Genomic DNA, 19,998 nt, shown 5'->3' with positions numbered 1-19,998 from the left:
GATACTAGTGGAGTTGTGGAAGTGAAATTATTAGGGTGTCCTTAAAGTCTTTTTCCATAAATGAATGATTTATTGGGGCAATGAAAGAAAGGAATAAGTTTATCTGCTCAATATCGCCTGTCATTTTTGATGAATGTGATTCACCTTTCTGCAAGAAGTCCAATTTAGCACTGGTACCATTTCTTGAATTTATAGAAAAGGAAATTATAAAATATCTTAGAAATGTGGCCATGGAAGGAACAAAGTGAAGTTGAAAGGTTCAAAATCTGAACTACATTGGATGTGACATAAAGTCAATACTGTCCAGGGACTTCCCTGTTAGTACAGTGGTTAGGATTCCATGCTTTCACTGCAGGGGGCATGGGTTCGATCCATCGTAGGGGAGCTAAGATTCCGCATGCCGTGCAGAGGGGCAAAATACAAAAAAATTAAAAGTCAATACTGTGCAATATCCAAGATATCCATGGAATAAAATTTGGCTTTTTCTTTTTGCAGCAATATTTGCTTGGTGTTGACTCTCAGGTAGCAACATTTCAGTTCATTACATCGTTTATGCTCAGATTAAAGGGTGGTTTTTGTGGCAGCGCCTTCAATAGTGTGCTGGCCTGGCTTGCAACAGTTTCTGAGTGCACTGTGTACTTTTCTTTTTGACTCCTTCTTGAGTGCCATTATGTTGACAGCTTGAAATTGGTCATGGTGAGAGCATTTATACCATGAAAATTGGTACACTCCTTATATCAGAGCTTCCCCCTTTCCAGAGACCCAGTGGGCTAAGCATTTATCATCACACCACTATACTATTACCTTCACAAGGGTGAACTGCAGAAGCCTTTCACATTTCCACCAAAGTGTCCATGGTAACTTTGTCAAGAGCTTTCACATTCACAGCTTTGCTTGGCTATTATACCTAATGACTAAATGGAATGAAATACACCAAAAATAGTAATTGATATACATTTTCTCAGGTAATATAAAATATATTTAAATATAAATCATCTTTTACCAAGTAAATTTACCATCAACCATAGAAGAAATGAAGTATGGTGAAACCCCAGGAGACTTGGATTTAATTTGAATTTCATTTTTTATACTTATAATGGAAGTGATCTTAAAGAAATTATGTAATCTCTCTAAGCCTCAGATAGTTTATCAGTAAATTGGAATTGATGATATCTACATTTTAGGATTACTGTGACAGCATGTTGCCCAAAATATAGGAAATACATGCACACAGCAACACATATCAAAGAAAATACCTGAATCCACTGAGAACATAGTCCCAATCCTTTTGCATCATTGCAGTGTTTAGGGTGTTAGTTTCTAAAATCTGGTTTCTGTCCAACCTCTTGGGACCATATTGAACAAATTGGCCCTTTTCTGGAGTCTCAGCTATGCCATTAAGTAGTTTAAGTAGTTGTGTGGATCTGGGCATAACACTTAATTGATATAAGCCTTGGTCATCTCATCTGTAAAATAAGTATACCAAAACTTACATACTTTTAATAAAAATTTAATAAAAATTATATAAATTTTTTATAAAATAATGCTTTTAACATAATCATCCCAGAGATGTTTCCTAGTAATTACTTAACAATGATTATTTACTTTGCTATTATTAAAATTATTATTTTCCTTGTTACTACCACCACTTTTACTACCATCAATTTGTGATGTTGTGTCTTATGTGCATACTTCTCTCAAAAATATGAATAGAAGGTAATGGAATGATGTATCTCCCTTTCACAAAATGTATATTTAGCCAAGGGTTGCAGGCCACCTATCAGAAGAGGCCACCTGCAACTGATACTGACCCAAATCTATATCACCATGTGCTTGAGTCATATTGGGACATCTAGTCCTCCTAACTTCACCTTTCATTTCCAAAAGAACCTCAGGAAACAGATGCTAAGGTGTCTTCCTTCACTGGGTACAAAGCCATGAGTTCTAGAAAAGTGAACTATGATGTGCCTTGCTTGAGGCTGTGGAAGAAAAGAGTCCTACTTCATGTTTATCCTTCATCTCAGGATTTTTCTGAGGGGTTGAAGTAACAAGAGAGGTAGTAAAGGCTGATTTATTGTTCGAGGTACTTGATAACAGGGGTATTTTTGTGGGAGGGGAGAGGGCCTACAAATTCTTCCCCCAGTCGTCAACATACTCTGAATCCTGAGCTAATCTCACTGTCACCACAGCTTGCCATATTTTCTTCTTGTGAAGACCAGTACCTCTCCCTTACTCCTCACCTCTCTTCTTTTCCACAACACCTAAACACCTGTATAATCCCCGAAGTTTCAAAGTTTCTTTCCAAAAATTCCAAAATATTCTCCCAATATGTGCCAAGATCATACTGGATGCATCCCGTATGTTATCTCCTAATACCCCTATATCACAGGAATTATGATATCCATTTTTTTAATGAGGGTAGGTGATATGCTTCACCTATGACCACCAGCTTTTTAATGGTACAGGAGAGATTTTTATAACGATTGATTTGTTTAAAAGCACCTGCTTTTTCCTCTACAGTTCACTAGCCCCAAAGACAAGGTTGGGTAAAATCAGAGGATTCAGGCAACAATTCTAAATAACTCAGTTGACTCTCTAAAGGGTTGTAATTAAAGTTTCTCTATTCTGAAAACTCTTTGTGAAGTAAAGAAAAAAGCTTACTTTGTTCAGCTGGAGCTGATAAAGGGTGTCCTAAGAGAGAAAAATCCAGACAAATGAAACTCCTGGGAAAGACAGGGTCTGGCAGAAGTAGGATGAAGTATGGGTGAAAAGACTATTGTTCCTAAAGGGAAAGAAAGAAAGCAATGTCATTGTGCGGTTTGGAGCATTATTCTCTCTTTGCTGGTTGAAGGAACTTTATTCTCATGTGGCAAGCGAGAATTATTTATTCTAATGGAGAAGAAGGGTCTTCTAATCTTCCATTCCCTACTTAAAGTTAGTGTGTTGACTGACTCCCAAATCCAGATGTTAGGGCAGAGGAGTAGAGAAGAAGCCATTATATAATAAATCTGTAAGACTGGCTAAAGACATTTTTTTGAAAGTAGAAATTTCCTTTTTCTAAATTATATTTTATGAACCATAGTAGTCTTCAGAGGTAATGCTAGCTCCCCTCCCTTGTTGGGGCTGTTTGTGAAGAAAGGAAGGAGCATGCTTCATTGATTTTGAGGTTTCTTTTTGTTTAAAACTGATGATTGTGCCTTATATATTCAGTTCTCTTTATTCCTCCTTTTTATTGCAGCATTCAATTTAGCTTTACTTGTTAAAGTGACTGCAATACATTTGGAACAAATTGATTAGTTTAAATGTGTATGCAGTTAATCTGCTTCCTGATTTGCCCTGGTTTGCTCTGCAGACCAGAGATACAGGAAGAGAGCCTAAGGAGGCTTCTGCAGGGGGAAATAAGGAGCTCATTTTCTGAATACATTTATGCTCAGCTCTCCCTGTAAGTTGTCCATCCTGATTTCTGACCTGAAGGGATTAGAATTGAATTTATTATTCTATCTAGTACAAAATGAATTTTATAAAAGAAGCATAGATTTTCATTGGAACCCAAATTAGATCAGCTTCTTGGTTTAGCATTTCTAAAAGGAGAGGAAGTCCATAATAGTGGTTACTCCTATACACTCTGCAGCCAGATCTCGTTTTGAATCCTCTTATAAATACAACAGTGGACAAGTCACATATCCTGTCTAAACCACAGGCTTCTCATCTGGAAAATGGTGATAATGTTAGTCCTCACAATAATCCAAAATAATCCTTACAATAGCTCTAAGGGTACATGAATGAAGCTATGAATTTTGAAGTTGATTATGGATAGCTTAGTACATAGAATTTAGTGCAAAACCTTGCATAAAGTGTTATATAAATATGATTTTCTTGTCATTATTCTTCCTCATGTACCTCTTTCTGTGCACCATTCTCTTCTTCCTCTTCCTACTTGTTTTTTCCTTTAACAAATTCCATGTTCATCACCTCAAGATACTGAATTTTTTTTTTAAATGGAGGGTAAAAGAACATGAAGAGTCTAAGTTAATTTACATTTTTCATTGTTGCCAATACTATTGAAATATGAGTCTAGGACTCAGACTTCCCTACTTCAGCCTTTGTCTACAGGTACTGAATTACTCTTCCTATCAGTAGCCATTGACAATTATACTTTTCTAAGTAAATGAAGGAAACTCAGATAAAGTTCTTTGGCTGTAAAAAAAAAAAAAAAATCCCTCAGCTCTTAAAATCCACTCTTTGAACAAAATGTGGAACAACCTGGGGACACAACTGCTTCTTTAATAGTATTAAATATTCTGAGAGATACCAGGATATCAGCAGGGATTGACAGAGTATGGTTGTAATGCCTAAAAGGAAAGGGGTATATTATACACAAAACAGGACATGTAGAATATTTATTTTGGTGAGAGGAGAGTGTTGCTTATCCTATATATTATTACTGGGATAGAGACACTAGATATCATTCCATGAGCATAGAATGTAACAGAAGGGACAAAATTCTGACTGTATAATATCATGCTTTCTTTGCTCCCTTCAGGAGAAAGTTGGTAAGTAGAATCTTAAATTCTGAAACCTGTGGGTTATGCTTAGAAGAACAGAGGTTGGCATATAAAATTTGCTTCTTTCTTGTTTCATTTTTTCTCCCCAATGCATGTTGATGTGTTCTCTAGATAATCTTTTTGCCTGCAATGTGCTATATATTAACAGTCAGTATATTTTGCCAAATGAAATGAGCCTACGATTTTCAGTGGTATACATTTATTATATTAAATGTTTCAATTAGTTATAAGCCTTGTTACTTAGCAAGGATTATTCTTTCTGATTATCTTTTGCTGTTGTGCCAGCATATTTCAGCCCATGCTTTTCATAGACAGAAAGGAGAAACGTACTTTCTATGACTCTTATTCTGTAAGGATTTCCCTTTTCATCTTATTCATGCATGAACACTTACCTAACATATCTGGGTGCACAGAAATCAAAATGCAAATGTCACCTAACATAAATGACTAAACGTTGACTATTAAAATGACTACCTTGCTCAACCACCAGCAGTGGACTTAAGTCTGGCAGGTGTTTTTATTTTTTAATTTTTATTGTTTTACATCGTTATTGGAGTATAATTGCTTTATAATGTTGTTAGTTTCTGCTGTATAACAAAGTGAATCAGCTATATGTATACATATATCCCCATATCCCCTCCCTCTTGTGTCTCCCTCCCACCCTCCCTATCCCACCCCTCTAGGTGATCACAAAGCCGAGCTGATCTCCCTGTGCTATGCAGCTGGTAGATGTTTTTAATAAAGAAAAAACACTTCTTAGCCAGGCCTAGTTCTTTAGCAAAGCCAAAGGAAGATCAATTTACCTGAACATAGCTATTTTATTTTAAAAAAAAAAGGAAAAAAAGGAAACAGAAAAAGAAATCTTGGCACTGTAAGGTGCAGTGTCATGGCTGAAAGAGGGGAGTTCCTTCTTAAGCTCTGTAAACTTCATGCCTCCATTGTCAAGACACTTGCAAATCAGAAATCACTGTGCCCATTATATCTCATGAGAGTATATTTGGCAGTAAAAACCAAAAATATTCTTATCTATTTCTGATCAAGCCAGTTTTACATGAAGAGTCTAAGCATTTAAGATAAAGATTGTTAAGCCTTCCTTTTATACTCAGTTGATCCAATCTCTTTAATAATCAGGAATGAGACAAGGATGTCCAATCTCACCACTATTATTCAACATAGTTTTGGAAGTCCTACCCATGGCAATCAGAGAGGAAGAAGAAAAAGAAATAAAAGGAATCCAAATTGGAAAAGAAGAAGTAAAACTGTCACTGTTTGTGGATGACATGATACTATACATAGAGAATCCTAAAAATACCACCAGAAAACTACTAGAGCTAATCAATGAATTTGGCAAAGTTGCAGGATACAAAATTAATGCATAGAAATCTCTTGCATTCCTATACACTAATGATGAAAAATCTGAAAGAGAAATTAAGGAAACACTCCCAGTTACCACTGCAACAAAAATAATAAAATACCTAGGAATAAACCTACCTATGCAGATAAAAGACCTGTATGCAGAAACCTATAAGATACTGATGAAAGGAATTAAAGATGATACCAACAGATGGAGAGATATACCATGTTCTTGGATTGGAAGAATCAGTATTGTGAAAATGACTATACTACCCAAAGCAATCTACAGATGCAATGCAATCCCTATCAAATGAGCAAAGGAAATTTTTATGGAACTAGAACAAAAAATCTTAAAATTTGTATAGAGACACAAAAGACCCCAAATAGCCAAAGCAGTCTTGATGGTAAAAAACAGAGCTGGAGGAATCAGACTCCCTGACTTCAGACTATACTACAAAGCTACAATAATCAAGACAATATGGTACTGGCACAAAAACAGAAACATAGATCAATGGAAGAAGACAGAAAGCCCAGAGATAAACCCGCGCACATATGGTCATCTTATCTTTGATAACGGAGGCAAGAATATACAATGGAGAAGAGACAGCCTCTTCAATAAGTGGTGCTGGGAAAACTGGACAGCTACATGTAAAAGAATGAAATTAGAACACTCCTTAACACCATACACAAATATAAACTCAAAATGTATTAGAGACATAAATGTAAGACCAGACACTATAAAACTCTTAGAGGAAAACATAGGAAGAACACTCTTTGACATAAATCACGGCAAAATCTTTTTTGATCCACCTCCTAGAGTAATGGAAATAACAAAAATAAACAAATGAGATCTAATGAAACTTCAAAGTTTTTGCACAGCAAAGGTAACCATAAACAAGATGAAAAGACAGCCCTCAGAATGGGAGAAAGTATTTGCAAATGAATCAACGGACAAAGGATTAATCTCTAAATTATATAAACAGCTCATGCAGCTCAATATTAAAGAAATAAACAACCCAGTCTAAAATTGGGCAGAAGACCTAAATAGACATTTCTCCAAAGAAGACATACAGATGGCCAAGAAACACATGAAAAGCTGCTTAACATCACTAATTATTAGAGAAATGAAAATCAAAACTACAATGAGGTATCACCTCACACCAGTTAGAATGAGCAACATCAGAAAATCTACAAACAACAAATGCTGGATAAGGTGTGGAGAAAAGGGAACCCCCTTGTACTGTTGGTGGGAATGTAAATTGATACAGCCACTATGGAGAACAGTATTGAGGTTCCTTCATAAACTAACAATAGAATTACCATATGACTCAGCAATCCCACTACTGGGCATATACCCAGAGAAAGCCATAATTCAAAAAGACGCATGCACCCCAATGTTCATTGCAGCACTATTTACAATAGCCAGGTTATGGAAGCAACCTAAATGCCCATCGACAGATGAATGGATAAAGAAGATGTGGTACATATATACAATGGAATATTACTCAGCCATAAAAAGGAATGAAATTGGGTCATTTTTTGAGACGTGGATGGATGTAGAGACTGTCATACAGAATGAAGTAAGTCAGAGAGAGAAAAACAAATATCGTATATTATTTGTTCCACGCATGTATGTGGAACCTAGAAAAATGGTACAGATGAAACGGTTTGCAGGACAGAAGTTGAGACACAGATGTAGAGAACAAATATATGGACACCAAGGAGGGAAAGCCGTGGGGGGTGGGTGACGATGGTGGCACGATGAATTGGGTGATTGGGATTGACATGTATACATTGATGTGTATAAAATTGATGACTAATAAGAACCTGGTGTATAAAAAAATAAATAAAATTTAAAAAATTAAAAAGAAACAACTAATACTAAACTTTCTTTGGGTTATTTGTATGGAAATATGCTAATATAAATGTTTCAGACATTATATGAAATTCCTAAAAATCTTATATGTTCTGGTATAATGTTATAAGTCATAATTATAGTTATTATTTTAAAATGTATATCTCAGAAATAACTAAATTTCCTTGTCAATTGCATTATTATGAACTTTCATCAAATCTTTAACCGTGGTCATTTTTAAGTCTTTTGTCATTTACAGACAGTTCTGTGTGTACTCTGATGCTTTTGCAAAAATGTTCCTATAAAAGGATTTTGTCTTCAAGCAATTCATGGAAAAGACTGACAAGTACAGGTTTCTGGTAACTGATTATACTGCTGAACTGAATGAATAAGCATTTTCAGAACTCTAATGGAAAACTGATGAATTCATAAAAGTGCTAACAAAAGATGAAGATAAAAAAATTAATTACATGGGACTGAGTGAACTGATGAGGATTATAATTTTTGTGACTTTCTGTTTGAATAAAAAAAAATGCCATAATGAATATATATGTACATTAAAAAAAATAGAATATTTGTTGTACTTTATTGTTGCTAATTTAAACCAACCGAACCCTTCATTTATCCATTTTTCTCACATGTAAAATGGAAATAACCTAAGCCCTGTAACTGATATCCATAAGCAAATGTAGAATATAATCACATACAGTTCTCATTCCATGTAATATAATATTTCTATGTAATGGATTTTTACTATTTAAATATGAATTTCAACAATTTTCTTTTAACAATCAAATTAAGTTAGATTTGCCATCTAGCTGGCAATTTCAAAATCTATACTAATAAATCAAAATTCTGTAAAGTTTCAAAGCCTGATATACCCACCCAAAAGATATGTACACACCAATCACATTTATAAATATTTTGTAAACATTTTAAATTATATAGTAGGTAATAGTCACAACAGCATACTAAAATAGAATGTCAAGGAGAAAGTCTTTACCAAAGAGTTTTTATTTTAGAAATAAAATGGTATTTCATTACTAAGATATTTATGAATGCAGTCTAGCCTATTAATAGAACTTAGGAAAAATATGATTACTCATAGATTCAGTATAGAAGCAGAAAAGTCGTTATACAAAAAGCAAAGTGAACTTAATTTATGTTAAAAACTTTCAGTAAAATAGCAGTTGTTAGATATATCATTGACACACTCATACACACACACGGGCACACACATAAACAAAAACATCCACACAAACTCAAGAGCAGAAGTTTGCTTATTCAATGGAAATACTAGAAGCTTCTCTACTAAAATCATCAGGTAGGGATAGCCATGCTCTCCAGGAACATATAACAGTTTGTAGGATCTATTAGCTAATACAATAAGACAGTAGGAAATGATTAAAACTGTATGAAGTGGAAAAGCTAAAGTTATCTCTACTTGCAGAGGATATAATTATACATGTAGAAATTCCAAAAGAATCAATTGAAAAACCGCTACAAACAAACAAATAATTTATTAAAGTAGCAGGCAGCATAATGCTGGAGCCAGCTTAGACTGGCTTTTAATGCAGATTGTTAAAAATTCAGGGATTTTGCAAGCCAGTGTATTAACCATTGAAAGTTTAAAATTGGTCAAGTAGGAGAAATTGTTCTACAGAAATTAGCAAAATCTACATATCAGCATACAATTTATAGCAGGCAATAAAATCAATATCCAAAATCAATAACATTTATAGCTATAAATAAGGGGTTAATATCCAGAATATGTAAGGAACTCCTACAACACCACACCCACAAAAAATGAACAACCCAATTAAAAAATGGGCAGACAACTTGAATAAACATTATTCCAAAGAAGATATACAAATGGCCAAATAAGCGTATGAAAAGATGCAGACATTTAGGTTGCTTCCATGTCCTGGTTATTGTAAACAGAGCTGCAATGAACATTGGGGTGCATGTATCCTTTCAAACAATGTTTTTCTCTAGATATATGCCCAGGAGTGGGATTGCTGGATCTGGTTAATATCTTGGATTATGGAACAAAGCACCATGTGGTCAAGCTAAGCTATGCCTCTGGTGCCTTTTCTATAAAGTAGAGATAATTGTAATATCTTCCCATGGGGATATGGAAAGAATATTTAGAACATTTCCTAGAACATGACAAGAACTCAAAAGTAGTTTATTAGTATTATTTTCCACACTGTAAATTTCATCAGGACAGGGTTCCTATCAGTCTTTGATTGCCATTATGTGCACAGGTTCAGTAGGAAACATGGCATAGAATCCACTTCAATTATATATGTTAAATGAATTAATGTATGAGTGATTAATATCTGTATTAAGACTAATGGTTACCATTTATGGTAATACAGGTCAGATACTATAAACGTAATTTATATGCTTGATTAGAAGAAAATTACTGGTATTTTTAGATTAGGAAATTGATATTCACAGATTAAAATTTGCTTTAAGGTCTTTCAAATATAAAGAAACATAGGTGGAACTCAAAGCAGACATATTTGACTTCCAAGTATTTTCTAGTTCCATAATATTATACTATTCTTCAAACTATCACAGAAAAGTCTCATTAAAAAAAAATAACATTTACCTAATTAAATATTATCTTTGAGACTGAAAGTGTTTTGCCACATTCATCATTGAATCTAAGGTTTCCCTAAGCTTCCTAAACGATTTTTTTAAATTTGCATAAATTATAGTTTACTGTTTATGCTGTAAAAGGTCAAAGGGCTTTGATACATGCATCATTCATGTGTTTGCAATTACAATAGCACAAATAATGGTTTTATCATCCTAAAATAATTCCCTGTGCTTCCTTTCTTCAACCCTCTCCACTCTGCCCAAACTTCTGGCAACTACTGAACATTTTATTGTCTCTATAGCTTTACCTTTTCCAGAATGTCATACAATTGGAATCATACAATATGTAGAACATTCAAACTTACTTCTTTCACTTGGTAACATGCATTTAAAGTTACTCCATGTCTTTTCATGGATTGATAACTTATTTATTTTAGTTGCAAAATGGCATATCATTGTATAGATGTACCACAGTTTGTTAATCCATTGACTTATTTGAAGGATATTTTGATTGCTTCTTGCTCTTGATGATTATAAAACTACTATAAACACTTGAGTGTGGGTTTTTGTGTGGCCGTATGATTTAAAGTCAGTTGGACAAGTAGAGAGGAGTGTTGTTGGATTACATGGCAAAATTATATTTACTTTTTAAAGAAACTGCCAAAGTATCTACCAAAATGTCTATAGCATTTTGCATGTTCATCAGCAGTGAATGAGAATTCCTGTTGCTCCACATCTTTGTCAGCACTTGGTATTGCCAATTATTTAAGAGGCCAACCACCCTCACTGTTCTAATCGTAGTACAATAATTAATTACCTGAGACATACTGGCCTATTCCAATTTAAAAAAAAAAATTCACATTAAGATTTTGTCTTCTCCTAAACCAGCTTGTAAAGAATTGTTCTTTTTCCTGGAGATTTTTGCAGTGGATTTATTGGTTCTTTTACTAGCTGTCTATTTTTCTGGGTTGTTCTCAATTTTTATGACCCACTACTTCCTTATCTGCTAATGCTGTTATTCTTTCACCATTTTAACATTTTCTGTCATCTAAATGAAAACTCTGGAAGAAGGAAAAGATGATGCTTCTGCTCTGTATACATCCAAGAACCAAATACTCATCTTCTTAAATGTTTATTTAATAGGGATATTTTTGTGTAAACATATGCATATTTTTCAGAAATTTACTAAGGTTTTCCTTGTAGCTTAACAATTCTACAACATTTTCCTATGCTTTTTTATAAGGAAGTTATACCAACTGAACAAATACAGATTTGTAAGTCTTATTAAGGATCATCTAGGTAAGGCATATAGACAATATAGGTAGTACATAGAAGAAAGTTAAGAGCAATCAATTAATTAGGGACTGCAAAACTCAACTTTATTCTTCAAAGGAGGCTGAGAAAGAGAGAGTGTTAATATAAGAAGAATACCAGGAGTATGTTGTATACTTTCATTATATAAGCTATATGTAGAGAATATTTCAAGAATTATGTGGTCAACTCTGATAAATTCTGCTATGAAGTTGACTGAATCAAGAGCAGAGAACTGGCAAGATGTTCATCTTAATTAACCTTGAGGAGAGCCAGTTCTGCTTGGCAGTGTGTTGAATACTTCTGTAAATCACCTATATGGCAGTATCTTATTTTCTATATTTGGCTACATTGGAGGCTAAAGGTGACCCAGTATTTTTGACAGCAGAGGTAGAAAGTGTGTGGTCAGGAAGATCTTGACCATCTTGTCAGCCCATATATGATTTTCTTCCTCTGATACATAAAATAAAATTATTCCAACATTATATTTTTTGGATTAAACACCATGATTCATCAAATATGAGATGCTATTAATCACAGGATACATCATTATTCTATGTATCACTAAGAATAAAGGAAAGAAAGAAAAAAAATACAAGCAAAATTCTAAATCATAGCCAATGAAATTATAGCAATGCCATCAATTGTAAGACATATACCAATTACAGAGATGTTACGATGTAGGGAAAATTTTGTCTTTGAATTGATGAGGTACTGTAAATCTCCTCTTAAATAAGTTGAGATATTACTTTTGCATTAAGCAAACTCAAATAGAAATCAATCAGTAAACAAAGAAATAGTTTCAGGCCAATGATGAATTCCTTAACATCTAGGCAATAAATAAAAGAATGTTCCCTAAAAGTGAATAGAGATCCATTAAAGAGAGTACAGAAAAGAAAAACTGTTCTGTGTGTAAGTATGTTTGAATCCTGCACTATGTCTAGCTTGCTTGTTTTAGGGTCTGCTTTGGTTGAGGCACAGGATATATTTTAAAAATGGATCAATATTGTATTATGTAGATTAATGCAAACATTGGTGAATTATTTTTATTTTTTTGGTGAATTATTTTTAAATGGTAAGGTTATTTGAAATTTTGATTTCCAGGTCACTGGAGGATAAGTAATTTGAGAAAAATAAAAAGATAAATATTAAAAAATTGGTGGTGCTAAGAATGAGCTTTACTTTTATCTTGGTAGCAAAAATTGACACAATTAACATGGAGCTTGTATATGATAAAAGTATTTTTCTCTTTTCTTTAGGCAAAGTCAGTAGGAGCTTTAAAGTGGTGGTCAACTCCCTCCCTCTCTCTCTCTCTCCCTCTTTCTCTGTCTCTCTGTCAGGTTTCCTCCTAATTGTGCATGTCACCATGATGAGAACTATCTGAAGGGCATAACAAATTCAATTTAAAAAGTATGTTAAATTGGTGAGCCTCAGATAACCATGGGTCTGTGATGTTGATGGGAATACTTCTTAGAAGTAATGGATTCAGAGATTATAGGCAGAAACAACACTTTATTACTTCTTTGAAGGATATTTTAAATGCTAACATTATCTTTATTTATTCCTTTGATAGTGTAATTGTCCCTCAGGTTTTAAGCAATTTTGTGACTGGGGCCTCTGGATTTCTAGTTATTACCTTATTAGTCTTTAATTGAATGAACTTTGCCAATGGCAAGTTATTCTAATATAAAATTTTGAGAAAATAGTATGTGAAAACTCTGCATATTAAAGCACGAAAAGTCTTTCAAATTCAGCATTGTGTCTTCCACTTACAGAACCTCTTAAAGCAAGAAAACAATATATTTAAGTGGATTTATACATAGTGGTATTAGGTGATATACCTCATACAAATACATAAAGAATTTATTGAAAGCATAACCTATTTACCTGAAAGAATTGCCTTGTTAAATTATATATTCAGAATGCTATAAAGCTTTTGCTAATAGCTATACAATGGCAGGCTTATTTCACTTTTTTCTAAAACAACTAGATAGTTCTGAAGAAATCTGAAATATATATGGAAATATTTTAATAACTTTGAAAGAATACATACTCATCATATCCTTCTATCCAGCTAGATTTTGGAGTAGAAAGAAATTAAACAAAAGATAATTAGGTAGTAATAAGGAACAGGAAATATATTTATGATTTATAGCTTATCTGAAGGACAAGTAAGTAAGCTAATAAGAATGTATTTGGAAAAAGAATCAATAACCTGGAAGAAACATTTTTAAGAAAAAATTGGCTTGGTAAGAAAAATATACATAAAATCTGTCCAGTAAAGAAAAAGAGGAGTTATTACCAAGAAAAAATCAACAGTAGGTGGTATTTCAAAAGAAGGAAATATAATAGGATTACAAATAGTACAGATGACCTCAAAGAGTCCTACTTTAAAGAATGTAGATAAAATGAACCAAATAAATTTGAAATGTTTAAAAAATGGTAAATTCTATCTAATGGTAAAAAATTATCATTAAAATTTGACAGAAGAGCAAAATGATAATGAAGGTTATACTTTTTGAATAGTGTCTATATGTGTACATGTTTTTGTGAGTGTGTATGTATAGAACATCCTAATTGTTATTATATGATTATATTATAGCAATTGTAGTAAAATAGAGATTGATTTCTATACAGATTGAAAACTATTGCCAAGAAAGAGTGTGATTAGGAGTTTTCAACGTTTAGCTCTCCTGGATGTGTGACTCTGATGAAAGGGTATTCTATAAACTTCAGAAATGACAGTAAAATAAATCATAATAAACATGGTAAAATTGGTTGGTGACATGGAAATATATACAAATTTGAATGTGAAAATTTATTTATCTATAAATTCACATAAAACAAAAATTGAGAAGCAGGTGAATATGAAAGAGATAAGATCAGAAAATATGTATATCCCAGGAGAGGGATTTAAAATTTTGTCCTGGAGAAAAATAAAATTTATGAGTGACTTTAAATATTGATATAAACAAGTTCATATTTTCAGGAGATCATTATGAGGCCCAGTAGCATGTTCCCCTCTGGTCACCAGCGCTATATGCCTTAGAGCTATTCACCATGTGGTCTGCACATGTTCTTCTATTGTGGTGGGCCAACTACTGAGGTGCATTGGTAGGCAGGGTAGCCACTGAACCATTGGCTTCAAGGCCTTGTCTCCCTATGAGGGCTGTGGGCCCACTGGAAAGTGGGACTGGGTCCTCAAACAGTTTTCTCCAGGGCTGGGGAGGCTGGGGGGTGGTGCAGTCTGCTGTTGAGCAGGGTCAGATCCCTGGCACTAACAGGCTAGAGCTAGGATTCCAAAACAGTGCTTGCCAGTGCCAATGTTATTGTGGTAGAACAAGCTCCCCAAAAAGGCTGTTGCCAGCCTCTCCATCCCCAGGAGGCTTTCCAAGACCAGCAAGTGAGTCTGACCCAGGCTCCTTTCAAACTACTGCCTTTGTGCTTAGACTTGGAGAGTATGAGACTTTGCACCTTAAGAGCAGAGTCCTTGTTTCCTTTAGCCCTCTGGCTCTCCCCAACATAAGACCCACTGTTTTTCAAACAGTGGCTTGTCTTTCTAGTGCAGGACTCCCAGGTTGGAGACTCTACTATGGGTCTCTGACTCCTTGCTCCTTGGGTAGAGCTTCTATGGTGGTGATATTCTACCTGTTTGTGGGTCACCAACCTGGAGGTGTGGGTCCTGAATTTATCACACCTCTGGCCCTCTACCTATCTTGTTGTGACTCCTTCTTTATGTCTTTAGTTGTGGAAAATCTTTTCTGCTTATCCTCAGGTCATTATCATAGGTAGCTGCTCTGTAACAGTTGTAATTTTCATGTGCTCGTGGCAGGAGGTGAGTTCAGTGCCATCCTATTCTGCTGTCTAGGTCCACCTCCTCAGGAAATATTTTATATGGTCATAAGAAATGCATTTCTTATTCAATGATTTTTGCATATGTATGCTAAATATTTTAGGGGAAAATGCTGTCTACACAGGCTTTTAAGATGAATTTATAAAAATGCTTCATGTATAATGCAACATTTTTGATACATTATTTTTGTAAAATAAATCATGGGAAAGTGAAACAATCATAATGTTTTAACCTATTCTATAATTCAAAAAAATCTGCTTTTCTCCTTATAGATGCCATAGAGAAATTATAGGCCATTTTGGATGTGTTACATTTTTGGTTTTGAAGTTCATCACCATTTTTTGAAGCTTAAGAGAGGATGTTTTCAATTGGCAAAGAGTCTAAGTGGTTTGAAAAGCTTTACAGAGAAAGTTAATATACCTAAAATGTCACTTTGTCTAGTTGACAGAATTTAATGAGAAATTTTCTATCTTAAGACTCAGACATGAGTTTTCAATCAGACCATTATCTTTTCTGCAATAATCTGTCTTCTAGACTTAAATTAGGGCAAACATGAAAGGCTGACCACCTGGTGAAACTGAAAATAAACTTCACTCCCTTTTTTCAATATTACCATATGTATTCTGAAATATGTGTGTTCAAAAACTTGCACCCGCTTTGTTACAAAATAATAAGTGATATCTATGTAGATTTTCTCTCTCTCTCTCTCTCTCTCTCTCTCTCTGTATGTGGGTGTGAGAAATGCAAGAACAATTTTAATATATCCATTTAATATAGTGTTTATAGCATAGATTTGATTAAACTCACATGCCTTATTTATATTCTAATAAAATGTTATTTATGTATTGTCTAAAAGTACATACAAGCTTTCATTTTTGGTATAGGACAAACTTGGGCTTGATTCTTAGCTCTGCTATTCAAGCTGATGAATTTGAGAACTTTCCTTAACTTCTCTGATTTTCAGTCTTACAATCTGTAAATTAATGTAATAGTACTACCATATAGTCCTGTTTTTAGTATTAATGTGATGTTATTGGTGACTTATCCTAAGGATTGGTTTCATATAAGCCATTACTTAAGCTCTCTTTTCTTCTATAGAGCCTGAAAAGTCAAGTCTCTCACCTTTCCAGATTCTTTAGCATCTAGATTGTGGACATGTTATGAATTCTGCCTAGTAAAATGTAAGCCAAAGCCTCTTGGGAAGGCTTCTGGGAATATTTCATTTATGAAAAAGGTTCAGTTGGCATATCACTTGGGATTTTTGCCCTTATTTCTGCCCAGAATGTGGAAACAATGCCTGGAGGTGAAAATCATCTTGCAAAGAGGAGGATGAAAGCCATGTGCTAGAGATAATGGAGCTCAAAGATAAAAAAATGTAAAAAAATCTCTTTCCTAATTAACATCTTTGAACCTTTGAACTAACCCTGGGTTACTGTCACTAGAATTCTTAAATGGTTGAATAAAGTATTTACTTGTTTAAGACATTGTTAGTTTTTAGCTTTTGTTTGTTTGTTTTTGTTTGTGGGAAACACTCCTTGTTTTTATAATGTGTACAGGGTCTAAGAATTCTGTTAACATAATTTTTTCTTAATATATTTTAATCTTCTCCCAACCACTTTACTGACTCCGATAGTACAGGATAAAAAAAGCAAAAAACAAACTACGGAAAATTAGAAAATCTTCACACTGTACAGTTAGGTATTAGCTTGTTGCTTTGTTATTTTTCTTTCTTTCTTTTTTTTTTTACCTTTTATTGGAGTATAGTTGCTTTACAATGTTGTGTTAGTTTCTATTGTGCAGCAAAGTGCATCTAGCTTGTTACTTTGAATAGCAGAATTTGAGAGTAGCAGAACTTCTCAGGAACACTGTTGTTGTAATATTCACTCATTTTAAAGCAGAATACCACTGTTCTACACATCAGAACAATCAATCAGATCAAGTACCTATCTCATCAATAAGTCATGGCTATTTTAATAAGGAGATGAGACACGTATTTTACAATTTATAATTTTTACTGAAATTTCATCACAGCGTTCATAAACAACTCAAAGTTTTCTCCCCTTTCAGCTCATTCATCCCTCAGTTGCTTTGGAGACATGGTCCCTCAAAATCACCTTGAATGCCTAAGCCATTCAGCTCTTACTCCCATCCTGCCAAATCTTTTGCTTCACAATTATGTCCATGGTGAGAATGGGAAGATGTACAGGGTGAACCTCAGTTAATTTTGTAAAAACTGCAATGAAATGAAAATGAAGTAAACAGGAACTATTTTACATGTTCATTATTTTATAAAATTAGGCATTTAAAATAACATAACAAGAAAAAATTACTTATAGTAACTGATTGTGAAACCTAGTAGAACTATTCCTCAAGGGACTGCATTTTGTTACCAAAAAAGTGGTTTAATGTTACTACATCAGATATACTTATTAGTGTGTAATTTAGCAACAAAAGATAGAGTGAAATAAAACTGCCTAAGCTTGTGCTTCCTTTTAATTATGAGCACTTGGGTATGGGGAAATATACAGGTTTAAAACCCAGATGTTTTAAAATTCAAAGATGATGCTACACTATGTTATGTAAATAAGCAAGGTTATTGACAGCTCTATCACCACTGCCTACTCGGAGGCCAAATTTTAAGGAGATATCTTTATCCTCTATAATTTGAAATTAAAAAAAATATTTGGATACAGTCAGTTCATTCAAACAAAATGTACATTTCTTTTTTTCACTTTCTTTGTATCTTGGACCTAAATATTTATTATTTATTTATTTATTTTTATTCTACTTTTTCAATCTTTGAGCATAAAATATATTATATGTCTGCTCATTGACAAGAGGGTCCTGAATCAAAGTGGGCTGACTCATTCAATTAGAGAAGGAGTTTGTTCTTTATTTCTCTTCCCAAAACAGAACTCCCTGTCTTGTGGCACCAACAGCAATTGATACCCATGCTTTTTTCTTTTGGAGATTGGCAGAAGAAGCAGGCTGCAAACAAAGACGGGCTTCTCTGTGCTTTAGTGGCAGTTTAACTTCTTGTTCATCTTAACGTATAAGCAAATCCTATTGAAAAACAACTCAGAGGCTATTCATTGTGGAGAGTTTCTAGCTTCTAAAATGTGCTGTATTGACCTATACATTTTAATATAAAAGTAATATACATGTACTTTTGGTTTGGTGCTCATATTTATAAAATATTTTCATCAGGAATCCTCATCTTTAGTTTTCTTCCTATGAAACATGGGGTACCAAAATAATATTTGTTTGTTCTTTATCACTCCAAAAATTGCTAAATGATAGAAATGGCCAAAAAACAGAAAAGAACTATTTTTCAGAAGAATTTGGTGAGGAAAAAGATATTTTTACATGTCAGGCACAGGCTTGGTGCACTACTTACATTATCTCATTTAACCCTAAAAATAATTCTGTAAAGTTAGATGAATTACATCATTTTAGATGATAAAATTGAAGCTGAGTGGAATTAGGTAATGTTCTCCAGGGTCAATGGCTGGCTATCAAACTACAAAGCTGGAATTCAAGCAGGTGCTTGTTTATCCTGAAATCTCTTTTATCCAGTATGTATGTTGGGGGAGGGAATGAAGTTTGATGGTTAATTTGCTACTCTGAGCCCCAGAAATTCTAGGGAGAAACAGCAAAATGGTTTCATTCCTATCTGTTTCATACCTTTGGCTCTCACGTAAAATATGATCTTAAGAAAATATCCTTCTGCTAAGATAAATGTGAAAGCTGTCACTATTAACACACAAACAACTATTTTAGAAAGACTGCATAGCTGTGGAGAAACCGTCTTTTTCTAAAATCTTTGTCACAATTTTCTCATTTTCACTAGTTTCAATTGTTTGTTAACTTATTATGCCTCTATGTGTGTTTCCCAAATGGGTGTGGATATAACACTGAAAGTTTGCAGATACAAAGAATCCTGGCCCACAAAACTGAGGAGCCAGAACAGGATGAATAAATTTCAGTATTCAGCATAAAGAGATGATGAAATTTCAGAAACAAGCAGGGTAATGTGGAAAGATACAAACTTGTGATGTTAGGTAGTTCCCAGGGATTAAATCCTCTGTAGAGTGAATTAAAGAGAATAATATGGAATAGATTGAGTTCATTTAACTCATAATTGATTGTTTATTATACTTAACATTACTTAGAATAAAGCTGAAATATATAGATTAAATTTCATTAGTGTAAAAACTGAGTTATATATTATTTGTACCCATAATTTTCAGGAAATGCTATATACATTAGAAAATTATTATCTTGCTATGTAGTCTTGAGATTCTAGTGTTGTTTTGTCATTGACACATCAATTTTCCTATATTTTCTTGCATGTAGTGAAGATTCAGGAAAGAGTGTTAAAAGAGTCAATGAAATGAATTTTGCTAATTTCTGCAAAAAACAAAATGATCACTTCTTTTAAAATAGTCTCGTTG

Source organism: Stenella coeruleoalba, assembly GCF_951394435.1.
Source record: "Stenella coeruleoalba genome assembly, chromosome: 2".
Lineage (NCBI taxonomy): Eukaryota > Metazoa > Chordata > Mammalia > Artiodactyla > Delphinidae > Stenella > Stenella coeruleoalba.
The sequence above is the reverse complement of the archived record's forward strand: the minus strand, read 5'-3'. Positions refer to the sequence as shown.